This window comes from Erythrolamprus reginae, chromosome 1, assembly GCF_031021105.1.
Source record: "Erythrolamprus reginae isolate rEryReg1 chromosome 1, rEryReg1.hap1, whole genome shotgun sequence".
Taxonomy (NCBI): Eukaryota; Metazoa; Chordata; class Lepidosauria; order Squamata; family Dipsadidae; genus Erythrolamprus; species Erythrolamprus reginae.
The window spans coordinates 234,003,602-234,017,078 of record NC_091950.1 but is presented as its reverse complement, the minus strand read 5'-3'; the positions used below and the strand labels follow the sequence as shown (position 1 = coordinate 234,017,078).

At 44.0% G+C, this 13,477-nt stretch overlaps 1 protein-coding gene across 3 annotated transcripts in view; it reads left to right on the top strand.

The window, feature by feature from the left end:
• Window positions 1–13,477, top strand: part of SERTAD2 (SERTA domain containing 2) — a 167,831-nt gene that overhangs the window by 121,052 nt on the left and 33,302 nt on the right. The window contains exon 1 of one of the 3 annotated variants that reach the window (XM_070732552.1): window positions 2,856–3,233. The exons of 1 other annotated variant lie outside the window; for it this stretch is intronic. The gene's annotated coding sequence lies outside the window, so the exon portion shown is untranslated. Of the gene's footprint in view, window positions 1–2,855; window positions 3,234–3,528; window positions 3,648–13,477 lie in introns of those variants that run through there. One more of the 3 variants, XM_070732553.1, reaches the window with a different exon arrangement.

Below are 13,477 nucleotides of genomic sequence, written 5' to 3'. Positions count from 1 at the left end.
CAGGTTGGGGTAGGATGGGAGCTGATTTCATTACATTATACTATATTATTTATGTGATTCTTTTTATTAGTTTTTTTTTTAAAAAATGTGGTTTTATATTCTGTAAACCACCTTGAGCCACCATGGTTGAATAGACTGCAATATACAATAAGTATATAAAGTAAAATCTACCTCCCTTAATATTCCCTAAAATATTTCATTGGGGGGGGGGGGTTATTTATTTATTTGTCAAATGAGTATAGTATTATAATATGTATTAAGATAACATAAGTAGAAAGTAATGATAGAAAGGATAAAGAAACAACTTTTTCTTTTTCTTACAACTTGGTGAATAACTAAAAGCCAGGATTATTTAATTTTGATTATTAAGCACCAGCCAACGTTTGAATGTGTGTTGATGAATTTTAGAATGCTTTTTGAAATAAGTGTCACTTGTAAGTGAGATCCTTTGGTCTGTCTTAGACCAGGAACCTGAAAAAAAGATCCCGGAAGAAAGCAGTGGAAATCTACTTCCTTAATGCTGCCAAGAAAAACTCATGGCGTTGTCTTTTAAGTCACCAGAATTCCTTTCCCACTGAATGGCTACCTTATTGAAGATGGCTAGTGGCACTATCGTTTCTATTAGTGATACTACTGCTGAAGTCACGGTGTGATCATCCATTGACTCTCCCAGCTCTGTAACTCGTATTTTTTGCGAATTAAGAGTTCCATTGGGCGGCTCTGTGTGTGTGTGTGTGTGTGTGTGTGTGTGTGTGTGTGTGTGTGTTATTGTCATCTTTGGCGCCCGGGTTGTGTGTGTGTCATAGGAACGGAATCCACCGAACCAAAAAAAAAAAAGTTAAGGATAGTCCACGGGCTCGATTCGAAATCGGGATAGCTTGAGTGGCTTGTTTGGTGCGGCTTACAGCGCATCTCTCGCGGGCTTTCAACCCCCCCCCCCCCGGCCTAAGATTCCACTCGATCTATACACCGAATCGTGACGGCAGGAAAACCCAGCTTTCGTTTTTCCCTCGCCCAGTCGTGCCGCGCCCGGGCGTTTCGCTCCCCCCCCCCCTTCACGGCTGCCTCATAAAACAGTTACGCAATGTTCTGTCAGGAGGGAGCTTTCGGCTTGTTCACCTACGCGTTTGGAGAAAGGGGGGGAGAGGGAGGGAGGGAGAGCGAGGGGGAAACTCTTCCTTGGCATGTGTGTGAGGAGAGGGGAGGAGGGGAGGCTTGTTTCGTCCCTCAACTCGTGTAGGACTTTCCTTGGAGGTCCTTGGGGGGGGGGGGGGGGCAAGGACCTCCAAGGAAAAGTCCTGCACAAGTTGAGGGACGAAACAATCCTCCCCTCCCCCCCCTCCTCACACACATGCCAGGGAAGGGAGGCCTCCCCGCCCCGGGAGCGAAGCCCCCGCTCCTCTTGCACTGCCCGCCCACTTCTCTCGAGCGCGGCTCTGGCTGGTGAAGCGGGGAGCGGGTGGCGGTGTGGGGTTGAAGCCCAGCTGTTGTCCCTTCTGCGGAGCCCGCCTGCTGTTGCTGCTCCTTTCAGGAACTCGGCAGTCCTGCTCCAGTTTGACTTGTTGACTAATTTCAAGTTGCCCGAATAGCTCGCGTGCTTATCATAGTTGCGGTTGGCTTCGAGCTCGCAAGACTTTGCCGCTGCTGCTGTCGGGGACGGGCGGGGGAGCGAAGGCTCCGCGTCAAACGGCGTCCGCGGCAGGAACTCCAGTCGGGTTGCGTTTTTGTCCAACCCCCCCCCCCCCCAAGAGAACCAGCGCCAGTTCTTCGCCCATCGAAGCGGCGAACCCCGAGTGCAAAAGCGGCGTCTCCTTTCCCACTTTTCGGGCTGACTTGACTTCCACCCCCCCCCCCTTTTTTTTTCGGAAACGAGAGTTTGCTTTGGCTCGGTTGCCGCCTTCTGTTTTTGAAAGAGTCGCCTGCGTGATGTGGGCGGGCGTGTTGCTGGAGGCTTGAAAGGCTGGCTCCAAAGGTTTCTTCCTCAGTTGCCTCCCAACTAAGATTGGAGCGAGCCGAACCGGGTTTTAAGAGGTTGGTCTCAACCTCCCCCCAAAAAACCAGTCCCGAAACGTCCAAATTCTTTGGCCAGCAACCTCACAGTTCTGTAGTAGGAATTGGCACAATAAAGAGTCCCAATAAAACCCATTGGGGGAAAGGCCGTTTCGGCGGGTGTCCCAGAACTAGAGCACGAACCCGGAAGGTGTCCAAACCTACGCCGTCACCGCCACTGGGCATGTGCAGAGAGCAGCCCCAAATCCTTACATCTCACCGGAGGGGCTGAGGCGGCTCTGCCTCCCAGGGCGCCCGAGATGAGGGCTGGAACCAGCCTATTACCTTTACCTTTCGAAGGTATTATAGCCTTCCCCTCGAGTGCCCATCCATCACCTTTCTATTGATTGACTGGTGGTTAATAAATAAATCTTCCCAAGCCCCTCAGTCGGGCTGAGGAAGGGGGGGGAGGAATAATAGCGACATTGGCTGCGCCTGCTGTCACCCTTTCTCTCCCTGGCGTGTGCGGCCGAGGGGGGGGGGGCTGACCGCGCGCTCGTGTTGTCTCCTGCAGCAAGCAGCAGATTTATATTAGCATAGCTGATCTCTTGGGACAAAGGCACATGTAAGGGAGAACGGAGCCCTACGCCCCGCCCTCCTTGGCTGGCCCAGCGAGGGGGCAATGTGTCGCCTGCCTCCCAGGCCTTCTGAGGGGAGGTGGGGCGGAGGGGAGGGGAGAGCCGGGCGGCAGCAGCAGCAGCAGCAGCGGCGGCGGCAGGAGAGAAAAGGAGGGAGGGCGGGAGGCAGAGACGGAGTGCCTGCCTGCCTAGGGACATAGGCGGGGCCTCCAACGTGAGCCAAAGGGCAAGGAGCTCGCAGAAGCCTTTCCTCGCGTCACTCTCTCCGCCTGGCAAGTGCTGGAAGCGCAGGCTGCTGCTCTTCCAGCGCTTGCCTGCCTGCCTGCCTCCTCCCTCCCTCCTCCACCACCATTGTATAATGCTTCGTGATCGCCGCAGCCACAGGAAAGCGGAGGCTTAAAATCCTCCCCGAGCGGCGGTCGCTTCCCCGCCCGCCCCCCCTCATTCCGCCTCCTCCGTCCCACCGTCAGCCTGCCTCCCCCCTCCTCCCCTCCCCTCGCGGGCGAGGAGAGTGACATATGGAGCGGGTGGAAGATTAGGAGCGTGCGGCGCGCGGCACAAGCAGCGGACCCCGATGCGTTTAGTTCTCAGGAGGAACTGCATGTGGTAAGTTCCAACTCGCCCCGCTGAAGAGTGGGCCGAAGTGGGGGCGGGGGAGGGGGCTTCTTCGTGGCCGGGAGTCACGCACAAAATCCAAAGGGGGCATGGAATTGACTCGGTCGGCCAAGTGGGGGGAACGGGAGGTGTGGGCGGGCGGGGAGGTGCACTCAAAACAGATCTCGGGAGGAGGGAGGGCTGAATAAATGTCTTCCTCGTAAGACGTCCGCGAGAAAGGCTCGGGGAAACCCGGCTCATCTGGGTCTCGATTGGATCCCTTGTAAACCGTCTTCCTTCCGAGAGAGAGAGAGAGCGATGGGCAGTGAGGAGGAGAGGTTGGCTGAGTTACTGTCCTGGCCGAAAAACCATTGAATCCCAACGTGCAAGAGAGAGGATCGGAGGGTCCGATGTTCCTTGGAGCAGGTGTGTGTGTGTGCGTGCCTACTACTCGTGTGGCTTACGGCAGGAATGTAACTCCCTGCACGTTTTGTCGCTCTCTTCTTCGCTCTCCGAGTGCGATATATGGAGAGTTGTGTTTGGTGGGTTTTTTTTTTCCAGAGCCATCTTTATACAGTTGCAACTTGGTTTTGCTTTGATTTTCAGCGTGGGGCTGGGGAGTCCCGAGATGCGGTGTGGAGCTGCTTGCCAGTTTCTCTCACGCTGGAGGGGGGGGAGCAAATGTGTGGGTGGAACAGAACCTTCAACTGGGAGGTTCTGAAGTGAGCAAAGCCTAATTCGGAGTATTTGTGCATTATGTGTTTGTTTGAGTAGGCCTGCTGAAGAGGAAGTTTAAAGAGACGTTTCTGCCTGTTTGTAAAATTAACATTTTATCCCGGTTGTAAGTACTGTACAGTATTGGTTGGTTATTAAGGAGCTGGGTTAAACCGTGTCTTGGTGTCTCCCGATGGGACAGCAGGATTTGGTATAACTGGAAAAATCATAGTTGTAACTTTGGCTTCCTAAAAGCTGCAGTGGGTTTGAAAGCACCTCTTGAATGTGAAATGCAGAGTTTCATTCCTTGAATTAGATAGAGAAGTGTTTCCCAACCTTGGCAACTTGAAGATATCTGGACTTCAACTCCCAGAATTCCCCAGCCAGCGAATGCTGGCTGGGGAATTCTGGGAGTTGAAGTCCAGATATCTTCAAGTCGCCAAGGTTGGGAAACACTGATATAGAGCACGGTCGCCACTGAGCAGAAGTTGGCAAGATTAATTGAAATGCAGCTCTCCAACTTTCCAAAGTTCATGTAAGATCTTGCAATTTCTCAGCCCATTCAGGATTCTTAATCAGTCACCCGGTCCAGTTGCTCCCTTGAGATCGAATGGCAGGCTGCTCTAAAGAAGCGTGCCTCTTTTGGCTTCTGTAAAGTTTTATAAATGCTTGCAGTAAAGGCCTGATTCCACTGCCATTTCAAGTACAGGATTGGGTTTGTTCAGTGATGGGTTTTTTTAAAAAAATTGAAAGTGGTAGAAAATTGGTGTTCAAAGTTAGCCTAGACTTTGTATTTAGTTGTTGGCTTTCTGCCCTCAAAGATCAGCCTTCTGTTAACCCCTCCCATGACCTAGCCCATGACACTGTAAATCAATTTATAATGTGCTGGCCTCCCGGGCATATTAGGATTACAAATTTTGCTTCCATAGCCAACAGCTGTACTGATTAGAGAAAATGGTATTTGTAGTCCTTTTGGAGGTTATGGGTTGCGGAAGGCTGCAGTGTTGCTATATGGACCATGTGATTCAATATCGCCTGTGCCACCTAAAGAGTTACCCCTTAATTACAGACTCTCTCCTCTTCAAGCCTCACGTTCCCCTAAATTTGCTGCAAATTGGATAACTTTAGGGATACAGAAAAGGTTGCAGGAAGAAAATGTTTTATTAATTGTTTGACGCAATAGGAAAGAAAAATTGGTTGTTTTGCTTTTTTTTAGGGCTTCTCTTTTAAGCAGCCATACCCTTCCCCCAAGAATTGTAGATAGGTGTCACATTTGTGTCCCTTGCACTTGTAAGCCATCTTTTAGAATTGAATCTGAAGCTTTGCAGTGCCCTGGTCTGTTCTTTCTTCTTCAAGTAATAAAACAAACTGGTGTCCATAGAAGGAAACCAATTTTAAGTTTAAGAGGAAACATTTTCTGACTGACAGTGTGTATTGGAGATGAAGAAGGGATTAACAGCTCTGATGCCAGACAGGTATATGAGTCTGTATCCTAGGGAACACTTCCATTGTTCAAACAGGAATTGTAGCATCTAGCATAACAGCTGCAATGAGTTTCTTCCTTTGGGGGGGGGGATCATTACATTTTAAAAAAGTTTGTCTTCAGGAGGAGGAAATAAGAATTTTCCAATATTGTAATTATGTTTATTAAGATTTACACCAAGCATGTAGTAAGAGAATTTCCTAAAATGTTTTGTGCTGCAGGTTTTTTCCACTTGATATTGCCTAAAATAGATAGGAAAACCTGTTCTAATAGTAATTTTTATTCTGCATAAGACAGCTTGGACAAATAGAGTCCTCTAAACATACAAAAACTTCACAGATATACATGTTCACAAGCTTAGCTTTTGTTTTAGTAGTTTCACTTTAAAAAAAATACAGGCTGCTTCTTCCAAGATTAAAAAAAAACAATAGAAAAAGCTTCTATTGGGGAAAACTACTTTAGTGATCTAGATGCCAGATTTTTAAAAACTATCCTAATGATGATAGATTGATTTTGTGTATATATACCAAATCAGTTTGTCCCTGAATTTAAAACATCTTGAGGATCTTACATAATAATAGTCAGTTGAACTACTTTGCTGACAAATGTTCATTCTTCACTTTTGGTATGACACATCAGTGTGAAAAGTACAACAGAGCTTCGTTTGATATTTTGCACATTTTAAATGGAGCGAGGCTTGTGAATTTTTCATTTGCCTTATCTGTATTTGAGAGTGCACCATATCAGAAGTGAGGCTGATGGTTTTTTTGTTTTTGTTTTTTAAATGTAGCTGTGTTCTTCTGTCCCTCTCATAAGGGCTCTTTAGTGCCTCCTTTGGAAGTACAGTTTTTGTCTAAAAGATAACACAAATGGAGACAGCGCCAGTTGCAACAGCTTCTTGGCCAAAATGGGTGGGGGGGGGGGAAGGGAGAGAGAAAAGAAAAGAAACTATGCCAGAAACAGCAGGCTCTGATTACAGAGTCCAAAGATCATTTTATGCACTAAAGGAAAGCCAGGGAGTGAGTACAAGGTCCAGTTTAAATGACTGCAGGGAGGGAGGGAGTCTAGAGCATAAGAACAGCTGATCTGTTTTTCCCATAATCAGCAAGATTTTCGCTAATTGTTTCGTTATTACCCAGAGCAAAAACCCTTCAGGCTGACACTTGAATGGAGGCAAAGAAGTGAGCAGGCAAGTGGGTGAGGCTTTTGCATTCTGATTCCACATATCTAGATCATGGGCGTCCAATCCAGAAGTGGGTTCCTGCCAGTTTGGACTGGTAACCATTACTTATTTGGTGGCCTGGGTCACTGGAACTGACAGCGATCCAGGCCTGCCCCACCCCTGAGCAGGTTCTCTTGGTGCCATAGGCACCGCCATCTTGTTTTTTGCTTCTGTGCTTTTTTTTTTTTTAAAGTACTGCGTGTGCAACACACACATGCCTGCCTGGCACATCCCTGAGCAAACCAGCAGTAGAAGAATTTGGAACCCACCCCTGGCCCACTCTTGGGGCGGATTTAAAATGTGTAACATGGGGGTAGTTAAGGTATATAAACCACAGAAAGTTACGAAGTTTTGGGCCTACTATTAGCTGTCCGAGGCTGGAAATTGGATTTGCCGGGTCTAAGATAACCAATTTTCAGCAGTGCTTATTTTATTTTTTATTTTTTAATCCCACCTTTATTATTTTAATAAATAAGTCCCGCAGTGAACTTATTTAATAATTCCTATTCCTCCTATTTTCCTCATAATAACAACCACCGTGCGAGGTATGTTGGGCTGAGACAGAGTGACTTGTTCAAAATCCCCTTTCATGCCTAATGAATGATGTGGGATGGGGTCTCAAGTCTCCTGGTTTCTAGCCTTGGTGCTTTCACCACTAGACCAAATTATGCTATCCGTAGTTTCATTGGTGCCTAATCTATTCCATCAGCTTGCTTCAGGAAGACATCAATCATAAAATGCAGTCATTGTGATAGAGCTGAAGATTTAAGCTTGAGCGTTGATGGCATAACCCTAACTCTTTAAAAGCAGGGCGTGAAACTTGCGACACATTGTCATCTGACCTATCACAACTTTCCCCCTTCATTAAACTGGGGGTGGGCATGGCCAGTGGGTGACACATCTATCCTGTGGGCTGCAAGTTTGATACCCTAGTTCCTTTTAAGTTTGGTGGAGTTTAATCTAAAAGAAACTGAGTGTATGATTGCAGCCTAAAAAGCTTACTTTATGTGTGCCATGCTATCTCCTATGCTTTTCTCAACTTGTTATTCCAATGCATGCAGTTTGTTAGAGTTGAAATTGAATGAATAGATTTTGCTTTCTGTGTTGGTGCAGCTTTTTGGTGCAGAAATTACTAGGAATAGCATGGATTCCTATTTCACACATGCTTAATTTGATAATCTGTCCTCACTTCAAAGAGTAATTAAAAGCATAAGATGTGTTTTAACTCTTCCTTTCCCCAGCAGAACTCTTTATAAAGATATGGAGGAGATTTTTAAAAATTAGATGGCCACCTTTTAACACTCTATTGCTGGGGCAAATTAGTGACTCCAAATCAGCTTTAGTTAAAAGAGGATCTGATTAATTTCTGTCTTAAAAGTGACAAAGGATCTGTCAGTATTTAAGAAAAGTAGCCTTAGCCTGACATTCAATTTTACTTAAACTAAGTTAAATTGCTAATCTGTGAATAATAAATTAATCATGTTTGAATGCCATGAAAGGAAATACAGGCTGCCAAAACCCAGGCAGCCACTAGTTGGCAGTAAAAAGATACAGAATATAATCATAACAGTATTTGCTATTAGTATATAACAGTTGTCTGGATTCTTTTGCTACTCAAGCCTAGTGGCACTAGATTTAGGGATTTGGATGGGAAGAATCCAAATATTCTTATTAACATTTAAGAGAACAGCTTATACTTTCTGAATACTCATGGCTGAATCACATGACTAAAAATCAGAGTGAGGTTTGACCAGGTGACACAAAAGTTGTTTGTTATACAACCAGTTCTATGTTCAGTCCATAATGATGCAAAGCTTTGCTGTAGCCTTTACGTCTTTCCATGGGTTTTTCTAAGAAAATCTGATTCTCCAATTAACAACATAACACGAGTCCTTATTTTATTGCAGGGTTCCCCAAACTTGGCAACTTTAAGATTTGTGGACTTTAACTCCCAGAATTCTCCAGCCCGCATAGCCAGAATTCTGGGAGTTAAAGTCCACAAGTCTTAAAGTTGCCAAGTTTGAAGAACTCTGTTTTATTGCATAGAGATAGATCATAATGGTTGATTTTTAGCCTCCTGATCCAGCCCTTATTATATAATACTGGAGACACAAAAGAAGTGTTATATTAACTCAGTGTTACTGAGAAGTTTTATTGAAATTCTGAGTATCCTGGTATCCCAGAAAATTATTTTATTTTTTTGCTAAGTAACTTTCTAGTAATCCTGGCCTCCTGTTAATCATTTTATACATATGTAATGGAATTGGGAATTGTTTTGAGAGATCCAAAGCAGATCTCTCTGCTGAGAATTAAAAATTAAAATATAAAGTCTAAAATTGTATTTCTCATTTCCACTCGAAGTCAATTTAAAAGGGGACTGAGAGTGAAGCATGTTACTTTTATTGAAAACATTAACTCAATAGTTATAGGGGGATTGTGCTAAATGGTACCCTGTTTCCCCCCAAATAAGACATCCCCTGCTCTGATAATAAACCCAATTGGGCTTTTGAGTGTATAGCTTATTTCAGGGTTTAAAAAAATTAACACAGGCTCTTATTTTCAGGGAAACACAGTAGTTAAATAAGGTGGTGGTGGGGAGGTTGTTGCCTTAAGGTTTGGAAAAAAGTGTGCCTTTAGTTGCTCCAGAGAATGATGGGACCAAGTAAAGCAGCAGATTAGTTAATTTCAATAGCAAACAGTTTACGTTTTGTGGCTGAGCTTAGAAAGTTGGAAGGCAATAGAATGGATGCAATTGCTACTATACTAAGTTTCCAAAAATGGAACTGCACATTTGAAATGCACAAAACTATGTCATATGGAGGCTACAAAAATCTATTTCATGTTTTATGATTTTACGAAAAGAGAAGGGATTCTTTGGGCTTTTTTGCTTTCAGTTTTCTTTTCTCGTACCACTGACAAATAAGAGGTGGCTCCAGTGTCAGATGCAGAGTATTTTCATTTCCCATGTTGAAGATTCTGCAAAGTGAGCAACAACATAGGAAGAAACGCCCACAATGGCAAGTAAACTATGCAGATATGTTGAAGTGGGGGGTGTTGAAAAAAGAGCCTATTTAAATCAGATTGTACAGCTAGTCAGTCAGCAGGTCCAACGAGTTTTGAAATGCCCTGAGGTAGATTTGATTTAATGAAGTGTAGGTAGCTGTGAAACAAAGTTCTTAAAAAGCAAATTTGTCTGTATAGTGCCACCTTAATATTTTTCATAAAATTCTCTTTTCACCCCTCACAAATTAAAAAGAAAGCTACTTGAGATACAGTTTGCTTTGCTTTCTTTCACTTTTACAGTATTTGCTGACTCTGAATGGTGATTTCTAAATGTCTGTCCAAAAGATTCTAGGATTGAAGTCTTTAGAACAAAATATAAAGATAGCTTTATTTAATACGACAGAGATTGCGGACGGCTGATTCGTGCAGGTAGGAGGTTACGGCTGGCGAGGCATTGCCTTAGAATCCTCTGCAACATGGAAATCCTTATTTTTAATGATAACAGTGTTTTGAATTTTGGACACTTTGTATTCCAGAACTTTCTGCCACGACACAAAACTTTTCTTTGGTTTCCTGATTTCTCCAACTGGCATTTCCTTTTATTGATCTTCTGGCTGCTGTTGTTTTCCTCTCAATCTGTTTGAGAAGTAGGTCCAGATCAACTTATTGATGCACAAAATCCTCCTGCCATAATATGTTCCCTTATTTCTCCCTTTAAAAAAAAAAAAATCTTACATAGCTGCCTTGTGCCCCAACTGTGAATGAAACATGATACGTGTGATGCAATCTCACAATACTATACTCTTACTTTCTTCCGCTTCCCTTGGACTGTGCAGTAAAAAGGAGACAGATTTAAATGGCCCCAAGAAAGGAACCGCCAGGGGGGGAAAAGTGAGCCATAATTGATCAAGGTTGGAAAATACACTGCTGGAAAAAAATAAAGGGAACGCTCAAATAACACACCCTAGATCTGAATGAATGAAATATTCTCATTTAATACTTTGTTCTGTACAAAGTTGAATGTGCACAACAGCACGTGAAATTGATTGTCACAGTGTTGCTTCCTAAGTGGACAGTTTGATGTCACAGAAGTTTGATTTACTTGGAGTTAGATTGTGTTGTTTAAGTGTTCCCTTTATTTTTTGAGCAGTGTATATCCTAATGGAGAAAGTTCCTTTTGTTCTTCTGTGGTTGTAATAGGAAAGTTTCTCTTTCATTCTCATTGTAGGCCCCCTCTCCCAATACAATACAATGGTGCTTTCTCACCTAGGCTTCACTCAACAGTTGATGCAGAGCTTACTGTTCCTGTGAAGCAAAATCCAATTCAACGTAAAGGGTATTCCAAATTGAGATAGTTGGTTAGCGATTAAGGAAGATAGGGTGATGATATTCCCCATTACTTTTGAAAGGACAACCTTTTGAGAGATAACACAGTGTTTGCAGTTCAGCAACTGCATACATGGGAGCAGGCAGCTGTCTCTGAAGAATCTGTGGCTTGCTTAGAAACTCAACCTAGATTTTTCAAGCCAATTTAGTTGTCCGATTGGCAAATAGAACCCTGTGACCAAACAATGTGAAACTCAGTTCGGCACCTTTATTTCTTTCCTCCCATTTCCCACCCCTGCCCCCCCTTTCAGAGTTTTCTTGCCTATGCATTCCTGCTTAGAAAATCTCTAAATCTCCTTTTTCCAGATTTTATCATAGACTGTCTCTCTTACCCCTTTGAAGTAGGCTAGGTCAGGGAAAAGACAAGACAAGGGCTACTGGAACTCTTTTGCTATGTAGGACATATGAGCAGAACCTTGAAAACCTGTCATTTTCCTCTCTAGCTTCTCTTAAACCAAACAAAATCGAAGTGGGCTATCTTGAGTTTCTTTCTCACCCTCTCTGTTTCCCAGGGTTGATTTATTATTTACTTAATGATCTTGCATTCCTTCTTCAAGATTATATCCATACCATTTTGTATTGACTGGCCATGTTACTTTCTTGGCGGCTTCTTTCTCTTTTGAATCTTCTTTTATTCTACCTGGCCCTATCTCAGACCTTTCTAGTTTGTGACTCTCTTAAAACACTTCTTACTTGGTTCAGCAGATGTGGGACTTGTACTAACAAACTAGGCATCCCCTCCCCTTCAGTTGGCTAAACTAAATGTGATATTGATAAATAGAAGGAGGTACAATGGTACTTCTACTTAATAACTTAATTTGTTCTGTGATCAGGTTCTTAAGTAGAAAAGTTTGTAAGGAGAAGAAATTTTTCCCATAGGAATCCATGTAAAAGCAAATAATGTGTTTCCGAAGGAAGAAGGTGAGGTGAGGGGAATAAAAAAAATCCAGAACTTTAAGGCTTAGCCTTTCCTTCACTGTGGTGACTCCTCAGTTTGGTTGAAGCCGAGTTGATCTGGCCAGGGCAAAGTACCCCCTTTTGTCTTTCCGTGCCCAGATGCTCTGGGAGGCAACCTCGTGCCAGGTGTGTGGGAGGCAGCGCGAGGGAGTCACCACAGCAAAGTGGTTTATTCCCTCTCTAAACGCCCATAGAAAGGAAAATGCTCCGTTTGCTCTGGGCTGTCCAGAATAAAGGGAGTGTTTCTTTCCTCTGGGTGCTTGTAGAGGTTTATTCCCTCTCCAAGCGCCCAGAGAAAGGAAAATACTTTGTTCTCTCTGGACTGCCAAAGCCTCCTTAAGCGCCACCTCTGGCAGCCCAGAAAAGTCCGAGATGGTCAGGATTAAAGGGGGAATGGCAGGAAACTGGCCGGGCCTTAGTGACACTCTCAAATTTCCTGGGAGATTTTTCCGGGCTCGGGTTCTTAAGTAGAAAATGGTTCTTAAGAAGAGGCAACAAAATCTTGAACACCTGGTTCCTATCTTACGCAGAGGCGTTCTTAGGTAGAGATACCACTGTATTATGTTTACTATCTCCTCTGAGTGAATTGAGGAGACTTGCAAGCTTAAACTTAAACATTGTCTTAGCTACAGAGATAGATGGCGAAGTTGTTGGTAAGCAGGCTAATGAAAGGCCCAGGAATGCAGAATTGGTAATGGTCTCTGGGTATCCAGAGGAAAAAAAGACAGGTACAGTACTTGCATTGAATACAGAACCTAAATCAAAGAATACAGGGAACAACGGGAACTTGGAAGACAACTGAGGAGATGAGGCATGAAAGGGGCTGCAAGATGCGTGGGTGTAGAAAAAAAGCTCCTGCAGAGTGTGTGTGTGTTGTTGGCAGGAAATAGGGTGGAGTGATAAATAAGAAGGCTGAGCAGTAAAGCATATTGGTTGGTTGCCAGCAGGCTGGAGGAAGCAGAACCAATTCAATAGCAGGAAAAAAGCGAGAGACCTAAGGAGACACCTTCCAAAGCAGGATTCGCCAACGTTGGCAACTTTAAGACCTGTGGACTTCAACTCCCAGAATTCCTCAGCCAGCTGGCTGAGGAATTCTGGGAGTTGAAGTTCACAAGTCTTAAAGTTGCCAACGTTGGTGAACCCTGTTCGAGTGAGTTAGACACATTAGTGAGTGTTCAAGTTGTTATAACACTAATAGCTTTATTATAACACAAAGATTCAAGGACCAAACACTGTAGATGGTGGAAGCACAGAACTAAAGTGAAAAATTGGAGGCAAATTTTATGCAAGGCCAGGATGGCCATTCTCAAAATATCAAGCATTTGAAAGCATTCAAACTCTACACTCAATGATGGCAACCTTAAACTTGGATTTAAGAAGCCTCTGTACCCTATGGACTCTCAGGTAGAGAATTAGTTATTTTTCCCTTTTCACACACAAATTACTCAAAACAAAGCTTTACTCATCTCATTATTCCCCTGCTAAAACATA